Source organism: Phyllobates terribilis, unplaced genomic scaffold, assembly GCF_046119375.1.
Source record: "Phyllobates terribilis strain yellow unplaced genomic scaffold, ASM4611937v1 Scaffold_4__5_contigs__length_816908805, whole genome shotgun sequence".
Taxonomy (NCBI): Eukaryota; Metazoa; Chordata; class Amphibia; order Anura; family Dendrobatidae; genus Phyllobates; species Phyllobates terribilis.
Genome location: NW_027362764.1, coordinates 419,450,877 through 419,474,318, shown reverse-complemented (window position 1 = coordinate 419,474,318; position 23,442 = coordinate 419,450,877). Strand labels below are relative to the sequence as shown.

Below are 23,442 nucleotides of genomic sequence, written 5' to 3'. Positions count from 1 at the left end.
CACCATCGGTGTCCCAAGCCGGTAGCCTCTGGTATTGTCGGGCAACTTGCAATCCCCTGGACCCTATATGGCCACCTTTTCGGCAATGTAATTGTGGTGGTTGGCAGCTGCACCTTGCAAGTACAGCAGCCTCCAGTTATCTAGCTAAGCCTGATTGTTCTCCACTAGTTTAGGGGCCAGTCCCCTCTGTGCCCTGATCCCTCCACATCTGTGTAGATTCGAGCGCACGGGTGGCTTCCTTCACTCAGTGTCCCTGGGATCCCCTCTGACTCTGGAGCCTTTCCTCTGCTCCCGTCCTCTCTCACTCTCCTGGGCCTCTCTTACTAGGCCCGCTTTCCTCCTGTCTCCTGAGCGGAGCTCCTTCTGAGCTCCCACTCCCGACTCTCACTCTGACTCTCTGAACTTACACTGCACTCCTGCTCCAAGCACTGGAGCAGGAGACTGGCTTGTTCTAGAACCTTCTACCTTCTTTTTATACTCTTCCTGATGGTGTTCCACTGATCTACTTCCTCCAGCCACACCCACTACATGGTTCCCCATCTGTTGGTTCCACCCCTTCCAACCAGGGACAGGGCTCAGCAGTGGATCAGTGCATCTTGCCCCTTCTGCTGGTCTGGAATAGTGTAGTGTTGGATGTGGGTGTTTGGGTCCTGGGTAGTACTCCCTACTTACCTGACTGGGGTACCATACCTCTGGGTGAGATGCAGTACCTCTGTGGCGACTGAACCCACATGGGCGCCACACATATCTATGCGACTGGCACCTTTTGCAAGTCTTATCTGTGCACATGTATAATACTAAGCAACCAACCCCATCTGGTGGCTCAGTTGTCAACACTGTTGCTTGCAGCGCTGGGGTCCTGGGTTCAAATCCCGCCAAGGACAACATCTGCAAGGAGTTTGCGTGGGTTTCCTCCGGTTTCTATCCACACTCCAAAGATATATGGAATTTACATTATTGGTCCAACGGGGACTGTGACTATTGGAGTTACCTTTTTAGCAAAATCTACCTTTTTAAATTACTCAGAAAAGAAATTTTATAATTTATTGTCAAGTTCCATGCAAGGCAATGATGTTTTATGTCCTGAACGAAAGGTCAAGGGTTTCTCAGAAATAAAATGGAAAAGAAAGACAATCACTTCAGCCTTGCAATCCATTGGCTCCTTCCCAAACACTATAGTGGCAGCCCAAGCTATGATAATGATATGAAGACCTGATTATGACGCACCCCTGGGCCTGTGTCGCGCTGCGTTGCGCACGCGGGAGCTTACCCGGAGCCGGATCTGTTGAGGGTTGTAGTCTCGTGGCGGTGACCCGGTCCGTGCCCAGGGAGTCCAACTAAGTGGCGAGTCTATTAGCAGTAGATGTTGGACGACTACGCCACCCGTTGAGTACAGCTAAGGAGCTGCTGCTGCAGGGCAGACCGCTGAGGCCGGTGGTAGGATTGTGCAGCGTGATAGTATAACCCCCAACGGGAGGGGTATGGCCTCAGGGCAGCCGACGTGGATGATGGGGGTAGCAGGAACCACTCGGAGACGGTACGGTGTAGTTCAGGGTCTTTACTGGTGACAACGATAGACCCTCCCGGAGTACTGGCTAGCGATTGGGGCCTGGTCAGTCCTTGAGCAGATGGGATCTCCCCTGGCCAGGCGGAGTTGTAGGCCTCCCAAACTAACGATACTCTTCTGGCTACCTTGCTAGAAGCGGGTATAAGTAGCCCACGTCCCTGAGTGTACCGTGTGGTGCTCACCCGTATGGCCAGTGACTCGGGGCCTTCTAGTAGCTTCCGATCCACGACGGCGGTGCTGGTCCCATGCGTGTGACCGTGCCTTCGGGTTTCTTGGCCAGAGGACCTGAAATCCCCTGCCTGACGGATTCTGCTGCTGGGTAGGAGTTAGTCCCCACAGCCTCGGACTCCGGGTCCGGTAAGAAATCTTCTCAGTCAGGGCGAGCTCTGCAGCTGCCAGCCCCTGACTCCTTGTAACACTGCTCCCACAGAGCTCCTGTTGTTTCTTCCCATAGCTGCTTCTCTTCTCTGTCTCTACTTCTGGCATGGCCCAGGAGCTGGGCCCAGCCGGAGCCACAGCTCCCTGTCAGCCCTCCTGGCTGCACTCTCCCTCTGAACTGCCTAACCCTGTCTCAGCCCCAGGTTTATATAGGGGAAGTTCTTCCCCTCCCAGGACTGGGCAGGAGGTGTGGCATGCATAGGATTCCTGACCAAGAGACCTCCCACCTGCTCTCAGACATAACATTGCTGTTACTGTGGAAACCAGACCCCTGGGGTGCCACAATTATCTTACCCAAGATATTTGGTTTGCAAACCTTGTAATTGTGCTTAGACAGCCAATTTCTGCAATTGTAATTTGCCCTAAATTTAAAAAAAAATTAGTTTTAATCCATTATCTGATAAAATTGATAAACTTTAGTTGTTTGGAATAGAAATCACTAAATAAGTATGCTACCGTATGATATAAATGTGCACAAGGGTTAAAACATATGCCATCAATGCAAAATCTGTTTGGTCAGATGACTATCATATCTCATTGTCACTAAAGACTGAGCTTGACAATACTTGATCACACTGTGGAAAAATTTTGTGTAAAAGTGACTTTTGGCTTTTCAACTTTGAACTTTCTTCAAATTTGTAGAAAAAAGTTTAAACTACACTGTGTGCATAATTATTAGGCAAGTTGTATTTTAGAGGATTATTTTTATTATTGATCAACAACTATGTTCTCAATCAACCCAAAAGACTCCTAAATATCCAAGTTTAATATTTTTGGAAGTTGGAGTGGGATTTTTTTAGATTTGGCTATTTTAGGAGGATATCTGTCTGTGCAGGTAACTATTACTGTGCAGAATTATTAGGCAACTTAATAAAAACCAAATATAATCCCATCTCGCTTGTTTATTTTCACCAGGTAAACCAATATCCGTGCACAAAATTTAGAAATAAACATTTCTGACATGCAAAAACAAAAAAAATTAGTGATCAGTATAGCCACCTTTTTTTTATGGTGACACTCAACAGCCTTCCATCCATAGATTCTGTCAGTTGCTTGATCTGTTTTCGATCAACATTGGTGCAGCAGCCACCACAGCCTCCCAGACACTGTTCCGAGAGGTGTACTGTTTTCCCTCCCTGTAGATCTCACATTTTATGATGGACCACAGGTTCTCTATGGGGTTCAGATCAGGTGAACAAGGGGGCCATGTCATTATTTATTCTTCTTTTAGACCTTCACTGGCCAGCCACGCTGTGGAGTAGTTGGATGCATGTGATGGAGCATTGTCCTGCATGAAAATCATCTTTTTCTTGAACGATACCGTCTTCTTCCTGCACCACTGCTTGAAGAAGTTGTCTTCCAGAAACTGGCAGTAGGTCTGGGAGTTGAGCTTCACTCCATCCTCAACCCGAAAAGGTCCCACAAGTTCATCTTTGATGATACCAGCCCATACCAGTACCCCACCTCCACCTTGCTGGAGTCTGAGTCGGAGTGGAGCTCTTTGCCCTTTACTGATCCAGCCTCTGGCCCATCAAGAGTCACTCTCATTTCATCAGTCCATAAAACCTTTGAAAAATCAGTCTTAAGATATTTCTTGGCCCATTCTTGATGTTTTATCTTATGTTTCTTGTTCAAAGGTGGTCGTTTTTCAGCCTTCCTTACCTTGGCCATGTCCCTGAGTATAGCACACTTTGTGCTTTTTGATATTCCAGTAACGTTGCAGCTCTGAAATATGGCAAAATTAGTGACGAATGGCATCTTGGCAGCTTCACGCTTGATTTTCCTCAATTCATGGACCGTTATTTTGTGCCTTTTTTGGCCAACACGCTTCTTGCGACCCTGTTGGTTATTTGCCATGAAATGCTTGATTGTTCGGTGATCACGCTTCAAAAGTTAGGAAATTTCAAGACTGCTGCATCCCTCTGCAAGACCTCTCACAATTATGGACTTTTCAGAGCCCATCAAATCTCTCTTCTGACCGATTTTGCCAAAGGAAAGGAAGTTGGCTAATAATTAAGCACACCTTATATAGGGTGTTAATGTCATTAGACAACACCCTCCTCATTACAGAGATGCACATCACCAGATTTACTTAATTGGTAGTTGGCTCTCAAGCCTATGCAGCTTGGAGTAGGACAACCATGTATAAAAAGTATCGAAGTGATCAAAATACGCATTTGCCTAATAATTCTGCACGCGGTGTAATGTGTATGGTGTCCCGACTCTCCCTTGTTGGTAGATATAAGAGGAACTGTTGGCAGTAGCATGTTGTCTCCTCTGCCTTCTTCTCTGAGGAAGTTGGGAAAAATTGCAGCTGAATGACTATCTATACTATATAGACACCTTTTAATTGATTGTATTTGTTGTTGTTGCACTCAGTAAACGGGAGCAGAAATTTCAGGACTCCGATGTAAGATGTTTTCTGCCTAACATTTGCAGTTAGTCCTGCTTGGTGCCTTCCTTCTTATCCTTAAAGGCAGGGTATCATGCAAAGTGGTTATGCACCATTTAGAAGATAAAAGGGAAAACTATTAAGAGTTGTAGAAGCAGAATCTGGTAGGCATATGGTTGGCGGGGAGGTCAGATGTTACTGACTAGATTTGTTGACAAGAGGATACTCCAGACACCTAATGCTGGAATCCAGAATTGACTTTAGTAGGGAATGAGGAAGAAAATCTTTGGATCTAGAAAATTAAGTAAGTAAAGCTGTTATATACATGAGATTTCTGTTGGCTAAACAATGCTTTGACTGATCGTTCGGCTGGCAGCCGTCTCGGCTGGCTCTACCATACACAGGAGCCATCGTTTGGCTGAGTGCTCCTGTGTTTTCAATGAGCGAATTGCCACCAGTTTTTATATCTGGGAGAACAAGTGAATCAGCAGTCTGAAATCAGATATGCTGGATTGACCTCTTCTCGGACAATAAATTGTCCAGTTCTATCATACACGTTAGAGTGTCGGCCAACCTGTTGATGTTGGCAGATTAGACCAACATTAGTACAATATGTATGGGGTCCTTTAAAAGTGTTCAGTACCACTGAAAAAAACAGCAGTTTAAATTACATGTAAGAGATTAAGTTAATGAATTTCATAAGTCACAAAAACTGCTAGATTGTTTGAGGGATAAGAGGTTGCTTTATAAAGTTATTGGAAAATTAGTGGTACAATGTAGGGGTCTCGCTGTTGACTGTATCCATTCCTGCTTTGTAAAATGCCAATATTTGTAAACCCCAAATATATATACAAATTTGAGAATAATTCACAAATCGTGTTGTGCTCAACATATAGCCATAATGTTAAAATTAAATTACGTTTCAAGGGTTTAGGTTATATTGGGCAGCAAGTAAACAGTAAGATACAAAAAGTTGATATTTTGGACGGTTCACATTGTGAAGGCTAGACTACTGGATTAGCACATCTCCAAAATAGCAGGTCTGGTGTGACATTTCCAATAGGCAATGATTAGTACCAACTAAAAGCAATGCAAAGAACAACAACCGGTGAGTCAGTGACATGCCATGATCTTTGATACACCTGATCCAATCCCATAAAGAGAACTGTAGTTCAAATTTCTGAAAGTTTATTACAACGATAGAAATGTGTCACACACAGTTCACATATGGGACTGTTTAACCAGACTGGACAGAATGCCTATACGAAGCCTTGCTCCTTTTTGAAAGTGCCTCTAATGGGTGAAATACCCTTCAATTGCTGAGCTTTGTTTTATATCGTTGTAGTGAAGGATCCTTCTTCAAGACTTTGCTTTAGGAGTGCTGTGTTACCGCTTTCTAAGGATGCTTCTCTAAGGCCACGGCTGCACCATCAGTATTTGGTCAGTATTTTTTCTCAGAAGTGGGAGCCAAAACCAGGTGAGGAACAATCAGGGAAAAGGTATATTAGAAACAAGCGCATCAATTCTGCATTTATCACCCACTCCTGGTTTTGGCTCCCACTCCTCAGAAAAATACTAATCAAATACTGATAGTGGGGCCGTGGCCCAACTCTGTATATGCAACTGATGTTAAAACCAGATACTACTTCATTCTCCATGGTGAAATGATTAAACATTTTCAGTATAAAATGTTTTTCCATGGAATGTTAACTTACAATGACTAAGGAATTTATTATTCTATAGATTATTTGCTTCTTATTAAAGGAATATTTAGAGTAGATGGACTCTCCATAGTAAGTAGACACTATGCTCTACATGTTCATGTCAGCTATGATACAATGAGAATAGTAGAAGTAATAGTAGATATGTATGTGCGAATTTATGGAAAGGTATATTCTGTAATGTTAGAAGAGATTGTTAAAAAATGTAGGACTGCTTCTGGAATAAATCCACTTTGCCATGATAAAACCTAGATTTATTGATTGCCTGATGCCTATATTATATCAATAGCCCATTGGAACTCCTAATCTAGCTTTCTCTTACATACATTAGGACAAGCTCCTTACCAGCTAAAGGATAACTTTCCATGATATTTGAAGGCGAGGTGGCACACCAGCAATATCACTACAGTATCATCAGAGGAGATGGTTAATTTTCTATTATGGCTTTGTATGGAGAGCTTTCGTTCAGTTGATACATGGCACCCCAGCACAAATTCCACCTATGTGATTTGCTCTGGTGTCCTGTTAATGTGGGTAGCAAGATATTCTAATATTGAACAGTGGATATCACATAAATTGTAGTACAAACACAGCCTTATCAGGTAGGCGTAGCACTATTTGGTTATCACAGGCCTATATTTGATGAGGATAGGGTGGTAGTGCCAGCCGGTTGTAGTGCCAGCACATACATAGTTATCATCCATTTTGTTTGTGATAACCTTGGATTTGCTTACAATACTTTATTGTTTTATGATCCCACTTGCCATTATTACAATAATGACCCCTTTTTAGACAAAATTCTGACAGTATAAAACAAAATGTTTATTTTAATAGTATATTGGTCATTTGAAACACCTTTTAGTTAATATTAGCAGTAGAGATAATAATTGAGGATTATTTTATTGGTGTAAATGATCTGCAGTTTGCTGCAAGAAATGCTGAGTAATTAAATTCTGGCTCAGATTATAAATTAGAAGCTGTTCTATGCGGCCATGAATTGTTTTATCATGTTGATTGTACCAGGGAGTGACCGACCATTCCTTGTACTGAATGCTATGTTAGGTGTTCGGCAAAAATTTGTTTGGCATGTGTGGGAGAAGGGGGGAGGGTGGGGCACAGATTGGGCATAGTAATTTTCAATGGGCCCAATAATTTGTTTTTATGCCATCGCCAGTGGTGTCTAACAGCAAATTATCCTCCATTGAGAAAAAATGCATGCTTAGCCAAGTGTGTGTGTGTGTGTGTGTGTGTGTGTGTGTGTGTGTGTGTGTGTGAAATATATATTATGGGGAGGCCAGAAAGAACAGCGGTTTACTGAATAAGCATTTGGATGACCGCTAATGGAGGTATATGAGTATTTTACCATTTAGGCCGAGGTCAAACAACTCTATTTCACGGTGTGCACCGACTGCGGCTGCAAGTTCTGGTCAGGAGACCCACGATCAGTACTAGCTTTGTGGTCTATAAATGGACTGTGAAATACATCTGTCTGAACCCAGCCAAATGCTGTACTGCAGTAAATGACTACATCATACACTTTTAAGTAATGATATATTTGATAATGATTATATTTAGGATTTTTTTTAAAGGTATGTCAGCTTGATTGTAACTGTTTTAATTTTTATTTGATAAATGAATAGTACACATGAAAATAAGAAACTTTTAATACATCATATGTGAGAAATCTGCTTCTTTCTCCCCCTGCACTGCTCATTCATTCTCAAATTTCTCAATGCCCGGTTAAAATCTGTATTCAGTGAAGATGAAGACAGACTCCCATTACTGAGCAAGATCATAGTTCCCACTGATGGATTCTTCATAGGCAGTTAGGGGGTAGGAGCTAGAGGTAAAGCTCCTCCCTCCGTCATCGTCCTCCCTCCGTCATCGTCCTCCCTCCGTCATCGTCCTGCCTCCGTCATCGTCCTGCCTCCGTCATCGTCCTGCCTCCGTCATCGTCCTGCCTCCGTCATCATCCTCCCTCCGTCATCGTCCTCCCTCTTCCTCTCTATAGAATCTTACCAGTAGTAACTACCATCTCCAAAGAGTCTGTCATCACTGAATACAGATTTTACCAATATATTGTGAATAAATGATCAGTCCATGACAAGAAAGAAGCAAATTTATCTGCTAAAATATATTACAACGTTTATTTTCTTGTGAACCGTGGATTTATGATATCAAAATTAAAACGACGGTTACCCTTTAAGACACAGTACAATGTGCGTTGAAATATATGTAACTTCTTAAAGAATTTGGAACTGTAACTATCAAAGTATACTAGGTGGCCTTTTGAAGTTCCCTTTTTGCCATATACAGACAGTACTGTGACCTTTTTATTATTTGCTATACAACTATTTTAAATGCACAAGGGATTTTAAATTCCAAATAGCGGCTATAGGAATGTCCCATGTGTGCCATTATCGGCAAGTAAACAAGACAAAGGTCTGATCTATATTCTTTGTACAATCCTACTAAAAATAGCCGGCTAAGTGGCAGCATTAACGGAGTCTTGTTTAGAAACCTATTCAACAAGATCTAGTTTATCAGATAGTTTTCCTGAAGAATGGATAGTATATACAATGCAGCATTACTCGTACAGCTTAACTACAGTATAGTAATTTAAATATTGGAACTATACAGTATTGTAAGTCTTGTTAAAATACTCTCACTGAAGCATAGTAGAATTATCCCTTAGTAGGCTGCAGTAGAAAGAAATCTACTAGCAACTGTTGATATAGAAACAATGGTCGGATTGAAACGAAATTTTGCATGGCTGTAGGCCAGACCCTGAATTTCATGATATGGAAATTGTTTTGGTGTTTTCAATTCTATGGGCTGCAACCCTCTAAACACCCCAAATTGGAAAGTGGCTGGAACAATTCTAAATAAGTCAACTTTTCTCTGAAACTGTTGAATGAAATGGCTTGAAAAACTCTTCAGTGATGGTCGATTGCCTTTCATTTGTGATCCTGTCAAGTTCAACCGCCTACGATAAAAACTATCCCTCAAGTGCACCCCTAAACTCCCACCCTCCCCAAAGGTTTGAAAATGGGGTAAAAATGATAACCTTGGTTGAAATCCGTATGCTTTCAAAGGCGCCCAAAAATGTCTGGAAGATTGTCAAGAAATCGTAATGTTTATCCCCATTTTCAGGGGTTTTGCATGTGTACCTCTTAGAATTTACCCCCTAACACGTCATGTTTTGCAAAGAGGCAAACATTATGTTCATCTCCTCACATCTACTGATCATGCTAACCAATTTGCATCATCAGATTACCTGTCATGTTCTGTTTGATTTATTTTATTATATTTCTCTGCCCGAAAATGGGGCTGCCATCTTACCTTGGCTTCTGTTAACCGCATTTGGAAATATGCTTTGCAATAGTTACTTAAGCCGTAGACGAATAGTGTGGAGAAGTTCTAAGCTGAGTCTTTTTTTAAAGTAGAATTAAAGACAGATTGTTTTTCATGAGTGGCCTCCTTAAACCTCATGTTGCATAGATCCTGTTTTTGAAATATGTGAAACAGGCATTTATGGTAATCATTAGCGTAATATCATATGTCAAACGAATATGAAGAAATGATATTCACATGATGTAGTTGTCAGCATTTTGACACATCTTGCCTAAAGGAAGTTGACATTGCTTAAATATTGCTGCTAAACAAAAAGGTATAAAAAGTCAAATTTAGACGTCTTTTATCAAATTTGCACAGTATACTGCCCTGCTACCTGAAAACAAAAAATGTTATATTCTAGTACCAATGTACAGAGATGCCTGCCGTTTATCATTTTGATTGTAATAACTGATATAACGCCAGAGGAAGATATTCATAATGAAAAAGGGGGAATCACATGATTGTCAGTAGGTTTGTTTTCCGGTACTGAACCGGTGGTATAATGTTTATATTTGGGAACAATTATCGGTAGGCAAAATTGTATCCATGAAGTCAGAGACACTGACACAATTTCTCAACAAACAGGACTCCTGTTCTTTATTGTTGTGGTACAAAATAAACCTAAAGCTTTTACATCCAGGTACAAAACACAAATTAACCCCTGCTCGTCTGAGCACTAACCATAGATCCCCTTCTGTGAGCATACAGGTGTCATACTACCAACCACTTGTAACAGAAATAAAAAAAAATTGTAAATTACATTGCATTAATGATACAGTGGATATAAAAAGTCTACACACCCCTGTTAAAATGCCAGGTTTTACCGCGCGAAAAAAAGAATCATGCCAAGAACAATCATTTTAGAAAATGTAAATATAATTAAAGCTAAGAATACATATAAGCGCCTTACATTTTTCAAACTCTCAAAAGTTCTTAGTCTAAGGACTCTTGCAAGTTAAAAAATCATAAGGCGGCTATATGTATTCTTACCTTTTTATATATTTACATTTTTATGAAAATGGAAATCTACTAAAGTTACACCTTTTTAATATTTCTTCCACTGGTGCTTGATTACCATAGTTTCGATTTCTATATGTAATATGTATGGCAGGCATTACAGAGATAACCGGACCAGGAAGGGAACAACAGGTTCACTACCAAACCTGCCTATCATTCCATCAAATTCCATCTTCCTGACCCTCCATATGCTTCCTGATTTTTGTGTTTATGTTCTTTATAGTTTTGACTCGGCTAGTCGACTTTCCTCTGCCAGCTTGCTCCACTGGCCAGCAACATCTCCGTAGGTGTCACCCAGGATTCCCTGTTGGAAATCCAAATCCCTGTGTAGGGTTTAAATGGTGAAGGCCAGTGAACCTCTGCGACATGCTAAGTTGAGGTCCAAATGGTTCCAACATTTTAGCTCAAATTATTGGCATAGCTTGAATCAGATGTGATAAATTTGGAGCATTTTTAAACTGTTCAATATATTTACACTGTCTAAGAATTAGCAGGATTAGCAAATCTGTACCAATAACCCTAGATTATTCTTGTAATTGGCAAAGGCCACTATTACGCCACAATCTGTTTTAGGATTATCTTTAAAAATCTTCCTCATTATATGCCGTGTACATTGAAGTGTACAGTATTCAGCTATTTTAGGAAACCCACCACAGGCTAATCACTCTGCTTCACTGGAAATGATATGCTTGAAACACTCCTTTTTATAACAACAAACTTCTCTGGAATAGTTTTAACTGTAGGAGGCTCATTTTTTCAATTTCTACCTTGTACTTTATTCATACTATAAAGGCTCTGCTGGAATGGCAAAGCAGATTTCATTCACATACTGGATTTAGTACTGCCCTGAAAAACCCTTGGTTTATAGGCCATACACCGAAATACAAAAAAAATCAGCTGTTTATTGTTCTCAGAGGACTTATAGTATTCTCATAATGACCTTTACTCCTTTTGGTTATTGTTTCATAGATGAGCAAATTGCTCAACTGGTCTCTGTCCTAGGTCAAATGTCCAATATTTATTGATTTCAGTGGACACTATATAATACTTCATTTCTGAAACTTTAGTTTTTGCATTCCTCCAATGGTTATCTAAGGGTTATCCAAATATGGCAACCTTAGAGATATTGCCCAAGATGATTAAAAATGGTTCTTTCTCCCCAGAAATAGCAACACTTTAATCCATTAGCGCACTTGGTATAGCAGCTGAGGCCCATACAAGTAAAAGAAAAAAACCTGAAATACCAGATTTGGCACATTGACAAGTTATGCTGTTTCTAACAATAAAAATCTAAGACGACCCATTGGAAAGTATTCCTATAGAAATCAGATATCTACAGTGGCATGTAAAAGTTTGGGCCCCCCTCGTCAAAATTAGTGTTAGGCTGTGTGCCCACGATGCGTTTTTTAAGCGTTTCCGCATCGGCAAAAACGCTGCAGAAACGCTTAAACGCATGGTAGAAGGCCTGCCATGTTCCCCAATGATAATCCGCATGTGCTGTGCACATGCTGCGGAAATTTCCGCTGCGGATTATCATTGCAGAAAAAAACGCAGCACTACCAATTATTTTGCGGAAGTGCTGCATTTTCGCCGCCATGGACTTGCATTAGATTGCATGGATTACACATCACTGTATATGTAGATGCGCATTCCATGCGTTCTAATGTGCGGATGGTGCCCAGGTCTAGAGGAGAGGAGACTCTCCTCTGGACCTGGGTACCATAAAAAACTGTAAAAAAAAAAAAAAAAAAAAAAAAAAGAATAAAATAAAAAATAAATATATACTTTCCTTCTGGCGGCCCACGGTGCGCTCCTCCTCTCTTCCCAGCAATTCGTGATGTACTGAAGGACCTGCGCTGATGTCATAGTTATGTGACGGGTCACGCGACGCTGACGTCGGCAGGTCCTTCATATAGCGCTGCTGGCAGCCGGGACAGAGGGAAACAAGACACCGGGGGCCATCGGAAGGTAAGTATATTATTTTTTATTTTTTTACATTCTCTCGGGTCACACTATACAAATCCATGCCGTTTGCATGGATTTATATAGTGTGACCAAGTAGACAAGCACTTTCCAAGTGATGCTAAAATCGCTTAGAAAGCTCTTGTCAACCCGCATGCGGAAATGCATGTGAAGAACGCTTCATTTCCGCATGTCCCTGGCAGGAAAACGCATGTACAATCCACATGTACAATCCGCAAGCGGTTTTTTTCTGCCAGGGAGATGCAGAAACGCTCAGGAAAAAATCCTGAGCATTTCTGTATCGTGGGCACATAGCCTTACTGTGAACAGTTAAGCAAGTTAAAAATGAAATGATCTTTAAAAGGCCTAAAGTTAAAGATGACACATTTCCTTTGTATATTAGGCAAAAAAATAAAAATAAAGTATAATTTTTTTTTAATCTTTTTAGATTTTAAAAATTACAAAAAGGAAAATGAGCGATGCAAAAGTTTGCCCACCCTGCATGGTTAATACCTAAGAGTAGCACCCCCATTTGAAAGCATCACAGCTTGTAAATCCGCATTTGCCAAATTTTCTGTAATTCGTTTCCACATGGATTCATTCAACAAGATGCCTTCTACTGGCCAACATTTTTCTGAACCATAATGTGCCATCAAACAGCTAAAAAAAAAAAAAAAAAGTTATACTCTTCATACCGCCACACGTCCAGTCCTTGCAGCATCTTCTGATTCTCTGCCACTCATGTTGGAATGTTTAGTCCTCTCGAACTTCCCCGGACTCCTGGGTTTTATGGCACCTGGAAGGGTTCTGCCCGGGCGTGCATGAGGGCAATGACATCACGTCATGACGTGCCGTTGACCACCTATGCAGAACCCTCCTGGGTACTGACACCCAGAAGTCTGGTGCTGTGCGAGAGGCCTGGAAATCAGAAGATGCGGTGAGGTGAGTATATTCATTTTTTTAATTTTTTTACATATTGCTTTTATTATACTCCGGGGTTTGGACAGATCTCAGAGCATAATAAGGGACATTAAATTTGTAGAGAATAACTTCTCCCTGACATTCCAAGGGAAAAATCATGCAAACAAGCGAATTAGATGATCTGCTCATCTCTAATATAGATTAATGGATAGATGAAGGTCCTGGAGGTGCTTATGGTATATCCTGTGGATGACCTAGAAATGTCCAAAATGAGAATACTCCATTTTAATAAATTGTCCTTCAGAATATGAATTTTTAGTAATTAGGTAATACATGGTTTATTTTGGCACTTCTACATATGGACAATTGATGGACATATATTTTGGAAATCAATTCACAGCAAAATATCACCACCCATCTTTCTGTGTGAAAAAAAACTTTGACCAGTACAGGAGGTAATGTAGTGTACTTTTTATCTGGCAACATTTGTGGAAATTCACAGTAAAGATATTTGAAAGGTTGATATGTTTCAGATCCTGTTTGTGCTGTGAAATTCAGCTTTCTGCTTGCCGGTGGCGGCTCAAGGAGGCAGGCACTGTTCACCTGTTTGCATTACCCCATGTCATTTTGAATATGCCAGGAGAACTATTTGCAAATGTAATTTTACTGTGTCACTGGCTGCTTGAACACTTGTGTTACAGAATGCTATCAGACCTACCTGGAGAGAGAATGTGTTGCTGCTTGCTTGAACACGCCTTGAGATAAAATTTCATGAGAATTAGATTACAATGATTATGGCCATTTAGTAAGGTTAACAAAGGGCTGCTAAATGGTTTGTCCAGCTAGAAAATGATTAGCTTTACTGTGATTTAAAGAGAAAATAGTCAAAGGTTACTTTAATTTAAAATAAAGTGCCCTGATGATGATCCATTGCCACCGGTATATGTATAATCAGTGACGTAAAAGATGGCTGGTTTGTTAATTGAACTGATCCAGAGAGCCAACCCCTGACACGGGGAAGCTGGAAGTGGCACATCTCCACATTGCGCATTTTTCATAATTAAAGTAAATTCAACACAACTTTTTTTATTTTTTTCCAAGTTTGACAACCCCTTTAATTTTATTCTTTCACAATGTACTAGAAAAAATAAACTGGTATACAGTGATTTTTTTCAAGCCAGTGATGTCTGAACGGTTTTATGTTAAGTTTATGTTGCTGATTAAGGCTATGGCTTCGGTTTTGCCAGATTGGCTCTAGTTCCTGAGATTAATTACAGTAGGATTCTGGCTTCAAGAAGTCGCTTTTATAGCATTGTAAGCCTACAAATTGAAATACGAAACAATTCTGAGATATTTCATTACCTACGACAGTTAGTCAAAAGATAGACCAAAATCTATTGCATTTGTTATCACACACAAGTTGCAATGGGGGAATGCCTTATTTTCATGGATGAATTATTTCAAAAACTAGAACAAATTCAGCAAAAGTAATGTGTATTTTTGAATTCTGCACCCTCAAAATACCCTAAATTCGTTCGAAAAACCTTGGCACATGAAAAAAAAATTTTTGTAGACCTGTTCTAGCTGCATGTATATGGGTAAACTGCATATTGCAGTTTTGTTGCGGGAAAATGAATAGAAGTGCTCCATGTGGACTGTATAATGGGTATAGATTTAATTTGATGACTACTCTTGCTATTTGCTGTCTGAAGGTTTGACTGTAACAATCATATGCACTGATTTGCATCAAGCTATTTGCAACCCTAAAGCCACATTCATACTGGCTGATTTCACAAAGAATGGCCTTGCTTGACCTACAGTGAAATTGGAGGCATCTGTACAAATTCAGTATATAGATTAACTCTTTAGTTCTGTGCAAGCAATAAAATGCACAAGCTATTTAATACATCAATAAGTATTTGAATAGATTTTAACAATTATGTAGTTTATAGTCCTTTCCATTCAGTATATCCCATTGAGGCCACGGCCCCACTATCAGTATTTGGTCAGTATTTTTTCTCAGGAGTGGAAGCCAAAACCAGGAGTGGGTGATAAATGCAGAATTGGTGACTTGTTTCTATTATACCTTTCCTCTGATTGTTCCTTATCTGGTTTTGCTCCCACTCCTGAGAAAAAATCCTGACCGAATACTGACAGTGGGGCCGTGTCCTAACCGAGACACTCACTGTAGCACGAGACACTCACTGTAGCACGAGACACTCACTGTAGCATTAGATTATCGCATCATTTTTCCTTTTGAAACGTTACATTTCAGATAATAGTGACCATTCAGATTCCATTGTTGACCTTTTATTAAACTCGCATTAATTAAATGATTATTTTTATAATATGCTCTTATTGAGAATGGAAATATTATAATTTAAATGCTTGTTCCTTCGATGAAAAGATCTTTTGGTTTTCAAAAAAGATGATCGTTTTTGGCAGCGCATCGTCCTGTAAAAATAGGACTCGCTGCCGAGAACAATGCCGGCCAATGTACACTGAGCAATCTATTACATATTGCTCAGTGCGCATCATTAAGTGCAGTGTGACTGTGTAAATAAGCTATGAAACTACCGCCATTCGGTAAAAATGTACTGATCAGCAATTGTTCAATGCAAAATATGGTAATGTAAATCTTCCTTTAGATATGATTGCACACCAACAGCCAGTTTCCCAGACTCTCCATACACATTCTTGCACAATTCTGCTGAGCGTGCATGTGTTTTTTAAGAAAGAGAATGGTGTAAACAGTAGTGGATTATCATTTGATGTGGACAATCTGCAGGCTCCAAAATACACCAAATGGTGTGCCGGTCCCACCAAAATCACCGGATCTGGATGACATTCCTTTAATTTGTATGAAGGACTTAAACTTTGACAGTTGTAATCACCTTGATTATTGTGCTGCTAACAAACATTTTATGATGAAATAAGTTATACTTTTATCTAACAATTTTTATGGAGGTTTATCAGCTTATAGATTATTCCCATGTTTACAGTACAGGAGCATCCATTCTCCAGCCAGCTGAGTTCCTGATTGCTTGGGAGTGGACGCTCATGCTTGATTGACAGTTCATACATAGTAGTGCTGCTGGCCTAAACTGTGCAATTCTGATGTCCCAATATGAGGCAGCATTGGAAGTGAAGTGGCACTAAAGCTGTCTAGGATCTGTAGCTTACAGCACGCTCCAGCAATGGCCAGCCCCATTACAGTGCTTACAAGCTTAACATAAAGGAGCTTCTAAGCCCTATGCATGCTAAACTGCAACGGTGGCCAGTTTCCTAGTCGGCACACAAACAATGAAGAAGAAAATTAGTTAAATCAGGAGAACAGAAAGTTTTTGCAAGCATTTTGCAATTATACTCATCTATAAGCTTCTAAACTAAAAGTCTGTTTCTACCTTTTAGGCTGTGTTCAGATGGCCGTAGATTCTGGCCGATAATGCTAATGACACACTTCTGAAACTTTGAGTGTGATCCGATTCTCTCAGTTGAGAGAATCGCATCACAGATGTGGAGAAGATGGAGATAGTAATTTCAACTTCTCTATTGTCTGAGTTCTTGATGTCAGACTGCACTCTGATAACATCCGAGTGCAGTCTGATGTTTTACATGCACCCATAGACTTGTACATGGTCTGATTATCGGACACACTTAGATTGCTGCAATTTTTTGCTCATGTCTAATCGGCATGAAAAAAAAAGCGCTAGGCGGTATTGCCCTTTAGAATAGCATTGGTCCAAGAGCTATCTGATAAAACATTGGATAGCACTCTGCCTTGTTATACGCTCATGGGTGCGAGACCTCTGTATACTACATTGTTGCTAAATTGAAGCGTGCGGGTATGTGCGCATGATCAGCATTTGCTTGCAATTTCTGCATAGTTTCTGCAAGGTTCTGCACCTCTTGGCATCAAGAACGCTGCGGAAATTCCGTGCATTTTTGATGCGTTTTTTGTGTGTTTTTGCATACGTTTTTTTCAGTGCTGCTTATTTAAACTCGCATGATTTCCTTTCAGGAAAATTCTTGATCATGTGTACAGATCTTCCAAATTCTCATAGAAAATGCTGGGATAAGGTTTGCAATGCATTTTTGGGGCCAATTCCGTGCGTATTTACAGCATAAAAAATGCACCGTGTGCACATACCCTTGTACATCTGCAGTTAACGTTGAGACATGCCTAAAGGATCAGTAAAATATATTGCCAGATCTATTGCAGGCAGATGAGGGGGATGGAGGTCTCAACCAATCATTATAGTAAATGGAATTCCCCGTGGTTGGTCATTGTTCAAGTATTTAGTAAATGGTATAAAGATTTTTTTTTCAGCATAAACTAAACATTGTCTGAAGATCAAATGCACGGAATAAGAGCACTTTCTCTGTTTGTTTCCAATGACTACAAGAACAACTGTGAATGTAATTCTAATGTAGTATTTAAATCATGCAAATTGCCTCTTCATGGAGAATGAGGACTTGAACTCTAGTGCCACCTATTGAAATTAGCAGAAATTTATGCATGATATCTATTTTAACTAGTATAGTTACCTTTCATATAGATATAGTTTTTTTTATACAAAGTTAAAGATGAACAGAAGTATCAAAATATATTCGTCAATATTTTTCCATTTTCTGTATTCTAATCTAATCCCACCATTGATTGTTCGGGGGTTTGACCAATGGAACCTACACTGATTCCAAGAGGCTCCAAAATGCCCTGTCAAAATGAAACGTCATTCACTATCTATGGGACCTGCAGTAAAAAGCAGGGAGTCAGTACTTGTAACTCATAGAGCATGAATGGAGTAGTGGTACGCATGCAGGGCATTCTAATGAGATATTTCTCGGGATCCGTACCCGTTCAACTGGTCAGAACACCCACCGATCACAAAGTTATTACCTTTGCTATGGATAGGTAATGGCTTTCAATGTTGGCAATAACTCTGAAAACTTCTTGTAGCTTGTGAATTGCTTATCCATGAAACCCATGTACAGTTTTACAACGACACTTTTACATTCATCTCACCAGTATTCCTGATTTTTGCAGAAATCGGTGCACATTGCCTTTCAATTGAAGTTTCAGGCATACAGACAGTTAAATTTAGCCTTTGCAAATGTAACAATGCCAAAAACTACTGATGATAATGCATTGTAGAAATGCAGTGAGGCGATGATTGTTTGCCACTGGTTTGGCATATTTAATTTCACTGGCTGCCAAATAGGTTGAGCGCATATATTTTCAGACACAGTTCAAGTATTTTAATGAGTTGCAAATGCTTTCAGGAAAGTGCCATAGTCTAAGTGCTCCGAATTTGCCAACCAGGCACTGATCTGCTTGAGATTTGTGTTTGGGGAGCAACTATCCCTCATCTGTAATTCCGAATACTTCATCTGTACATGTTGTATATTGAAATAAAAATCACATCATAAATATGTATCTAACAACATCGCTAGGTCATTAACTTTTCTCGTTCCCAAACCATACCAACTTTTCATCATCTTTCCCTGGCAACCTATTGGATATTTTTACACTGTAATTAAATAGGTTGTACTGTCTGCTCTGTCGACACCATGCATTGTAACACTTAGTTTTTATTGCACTGAAGTACTACAGTATACTTTATATATACAATATGCTAACTGTGTTTTGTGCGTAAGGCTTTATATAATAAGCCACAGCATCTATAGTACCTTTTTTGGGTGAATAAATGTACCCTAATTAAATTTTTGAAGAAACTTGTTACTCGCTCTTCCAATATGGCCTAAATCTTCAGTCTTGTTCAGGCCCTCAGGCTGCTCAATGAAATATGGATCTTTTTATCTAAACAAAATATTTCATCAGTTTACTGAAACAATAGATTTACCTTTGAACAGCGTTTTAGAGTTCATGTCTACTGTAGATGTAATCTACAAAAAGAATTGAGTAACTGAAAATTATTCTCTTTTACTTATCTAGGGCTGGGTCTGAGTTTGCAGCCTGTGCAGACCTGCATTCACAGCTTGCAGGTTGGTGTTCTTGTAATGACCGAAGGTCCGAGAGGGATCCAGTGAGTCCTAAACCAAGACAGAGACAGAAATAAACACTTTCTTTACTAAAACAGGGATTGGACTAAAATGAATCAGTCTCCGGTTCTGCCTGGGACACTGTCTCTACTAAATACACACAATCAGCAAAAGCTGAAATCAATGTGCCAATCTCAAGGTTTCCAGTTTGTAAATTATTCTAAAGATCTGGAACAATTTTACCTAAACACTGTCTATCTAGTGAGGGTGTTCTATAGGGACCCCTGAGATGGCACACGGAGTACCATCCTACCACTATTAACAATAACAATGCATGAAACTATACCAATTGCTCTTATTCCCCTAGTATAGGGATACCCGGGTATCTTAAAGTTACGGTACCATTAACCTCAGATGTGGTCTATCACAGGCCTGTGAATCGCGGTGGCTGCAGCTAGTCCTGGGAAAATGTTGGCGCCAAATAAAAAGCAACGTTCACATAAACAGCAAAGGTTCCTTGTCTTGTCGGCCGATGCCGAGCCCACACGCCGTGTTCTTTAGTCCTGTAGCCTCAGGTTAAGGTCTGGGAAGAACTCTTCACAAGGCTTATCAGTATCTTCTCAATGTGAATGGCACCGGACCCCTTCTCTCCTCTCGCAGTCACTCACGGTTTTCCAGACCACCGACCACGCGCTCCGTCACAGAGATGATATCCTCGGTCTCTTTCTCTCTCTCTCTCGACACTTGGCTCCTTCAGCACAAAGTCTCTAGTCACTCAGCATGGACTTCCACAAAACTCCAAAGAGCCACACAGCTTTCCCCAGCTCAGCACTTGTTCTTAAGCAGGGACACAGCTTCACCAGGGCCAGGGGTTATCAACCCCCACAGGAAAGCTTGTAGAGAGAGAGACTATTGTTGCAGTTCTCCTCAGACGCTCCGTCCAGCGTCTCTCACAGCAGACACCCTCAGAACACACAGGGTCTTCTGATCTGCCCCTTCTCTGAGCTCAGCCAGGCAAAACTCACAGGGTCCTAATGCTCTCCTGCTGCTATAACAGTTCACACTCTCCCATGCCACCCCACTAGAGGATGACACACCTCCCCGCTTAAAGTCGTCTTGTGCATAGCGCTGTGGGGTATACCTGCCGTAGCTCGAGTAGTTCTCCTGAGACCCACCCCAACAGGCTCAGTCCACGAGGGGGCAGAAGTCTCTTCAGCGGTATCATCAGAGGGAGCCAATGAGGCTGCTCTCTCCTGAAGTGTGGCGCCCTGTGCCACATCATCCGGGTCCGGTAACTGACCTGATTCCCTGTTCTCTGAAGGACATAACACATTCTCAACACTCTCTCCACAAGGGGACAGATTGATCGCAGGGGGCAAGTAAGCAGGCACAGAGGGAGACTCATTATCAAATTAAGAGCATTAGGAATGCCTACCCTTCGGGACACGGCCTGTGGCTCCGTGGGAACGGGGACCACATCTTAAAACCAGCACCGTTGTAGCATGTTACGATTAAGATTACGGGTTTGCTCCCCCTGTCTCCACCGGTTCGACCTCGTAGACTGGAATCTCAGGGCGCACCCGTTTTTTTTACCAGGTACTGAGTCGCCTCCCATCGTTCACTCAGCTTTCCGAACCGTCGTTTGATTCTCACTAACACTCTATCCCCCGGGGAGAAAGGCTCAGCTTTCACGGGACGCGTGTCCCTATGGGTCACCTGATTGAGTCAATCACCCACCACCTGATGCACCACCCTTAATCACTGCCGGTGTTCTCGAACCCATTCTGATACGGTCAGAGGGGGATTGGAGGAGGGACCTGGCATGCTCAAATCCTCGATGTCCTGCCCTGGCCTCCCGAACATCAACATGTGTGGTGAATAGCCAGTAGTGCTGTGCACTCTATTATTGTACAGTCATGGCCAAAAGTTTTGAGAATGACACCAAAATTATATTTTCACATGATCTGCTGGCCTCTGGTTTTTATTAGTGTTTGTCTGATGTTTATATCACATACAGAAATATAATTGCAATCATATTATGAGTACCAATAGGTTATATTGACAGTTAGAATGAGTTAATGCAGCAAGTCCATATTTGCAGTGTTGCCCCTTCTTCTTTAAGACGACTGTAATTCTCCCTGGCATGCTCTCAATCAACTTTTGGACCAAATCCTGACTGATAGCAGTCCATTCTTGCATAATCAATGCTTGCATTTTGCCAGAATTTGTTGGTTTTTGTTTGTCCACCGTCTCTTGATGATTGACCACAAGTTCTCAATGGGATTAAGATCTGGAGTTTCCAGGCCATGGACCCAAAATCTCTGTTTTGTTCCATGAGCCATTTAGTTATCACCTTTTGCTTTATGGCAAGGTGCTCCATCATGCTGGAAAAGGCATTGTTGGGCGCCAAACTGCTCTTGGACGGTTGGGAGAAGTTGCTCTTGGAGGACATTCTGGTACCATTCTTTATTCATGGGTGTGTTTTTAGGCAAGACTGTGAGTGAGCCGATTCCCTTGGCTGAGAAGCAACCCCACACATGAATGGTTTCAGGATGCTTTACAGTTGGCATGAGACAAGACTGGTGGTAGCGCTCACCTCTTCTTCTCCGAATAAGCTGTTTTCCAGATGTCCCAAACAATCAAAAAGGGGATTCATCAGAGAAAATGACTTGGCCCCAGTCCTCAGCAGTCCACTCCCTGTATCTTTTGCAGAATATCAGTCGGTCCCTGATGTTTTTTCTGGAGAGAAGTGGCTTCTTTGCTGCCCTCCTTGAAACCAGCCCTTGCTCAAAGAGTCTCCGCCTCACAGTGCGTGCAGAAGCACTCACACCAGCCTGCTGCCATTCCTGAGCAAGCTCGGCACTGCTGGTAGTCCGATCCCGCAGCTGAAACAGTTTTAAGATACGGTCCTGGCGCTTGCTGGTCTTTCTTGGGCGCCCTGGAGCCTTTTTGACAACAATGGAAGCTCTCTCCTTGAAGTTCTTGATGATGCGATAGATTGTTGACTGAGGTGCAATCTTTGTAGCTGCGATACTCTTCCCTGTTAGGCCATTTTTGTGCAGTGCAATGATGGCTGCACGTGTTTCTTTAGAGATAACCATGGTTAACTGAAGAGAAACAATGATACCAAGAACCAGCCTCCTTTTAAAGTGTCCAGTGATGTCATTCTTACTTAATCATGACTGATCGCCAGCCCTGTCCTCATCAACACCCACACCTGTGTTAATGGATCAATCACTAAAACGAGGTTAGCTGCTCCTTTTAAGGCAGGACTGCAATGATGTTGAAATGTGTTTTGGGGGTTAAAGTTCATTTTCTGGGCAAATATTGACTTTGCAAGTACAGTGATTGCTGTTAAGCTGATCACTCTTTGACATTCAGGAGTATATGCAAATTGCCATTACAAAAAATGAAGCAGTAAACTTTGGAAAAATTACTATTTGTCTCATTCTCAATACTTTTGGCCAAGACTGTAGGCCCACATCAATTCGGGGAGATACTCAGGCCAGCGTACCTGCTGTTTACCCTCTAACATCAACATCTGCAACAGAGTCCGATTAAAGTGCTCACAAGCTCTGTTACCTTGGGGATGGTAAGGTGTCATTCTCGACGATGCGATACCATACAGCTGGTACAGCTCCTTCATCAATGCCCCCTGAAAACATGCCCCTTGATCCGAATGTATTCTTTGCGGACACCCAAACACCTGGATGAAATGTCGACACACGGCCTTAGCCGCTAACTCCGCCATCTAATCTCTTGTCGGCACTGCTACAGCATACTTGGTGAAGTGGTCTGTCATTACCAAGCAATAGGATACTCAACGTCTGGGTATTCCTATCAAGACATAGTCAATCATGAGCAGCTCTAAGGGAGCGGAAGTCTTAATAGATTGTGTTGGCGCCCGCTGCTCAGGGCTCCAACTGAGCCCACAGACCCAACACTGACGACCTTCTTCTGTCACCATCCCCCCAAATTCAGGACAATAGAGGACTTGCTGTAGCCACTGGAGTGTCTTTTCACTC

General features: G+C 41.4%; 1 protein-coding gene across 2 annotated transcripts in view; it reads left to right on the top strand.

Annotated features, from left to right (window-relative positions):
* The window catches only part of BASP1 (brain abundant membrane attached signal protein 1), a 109,349-nt gene that overhangs the window by 27,660 nt on the left and 58,247 nt on the right, over positions 1-23,442 (top strand). Inside the window, exon 2 of one of the 2 annotated variants that reach the window (XM_073678622.1) lies at positions 19,371-19,420. The exons of the other annotated variant lie outside the window; for it this stretch is intronic. The gene's annotated coding sequence lies outside the window, so the exon portion shown is untranslated. The remainder of the gene's footprint in view (positions 1-19,370; positions 19,421-23,442) is intronic. 2 annotated transcript variants of the gene reach the window in all.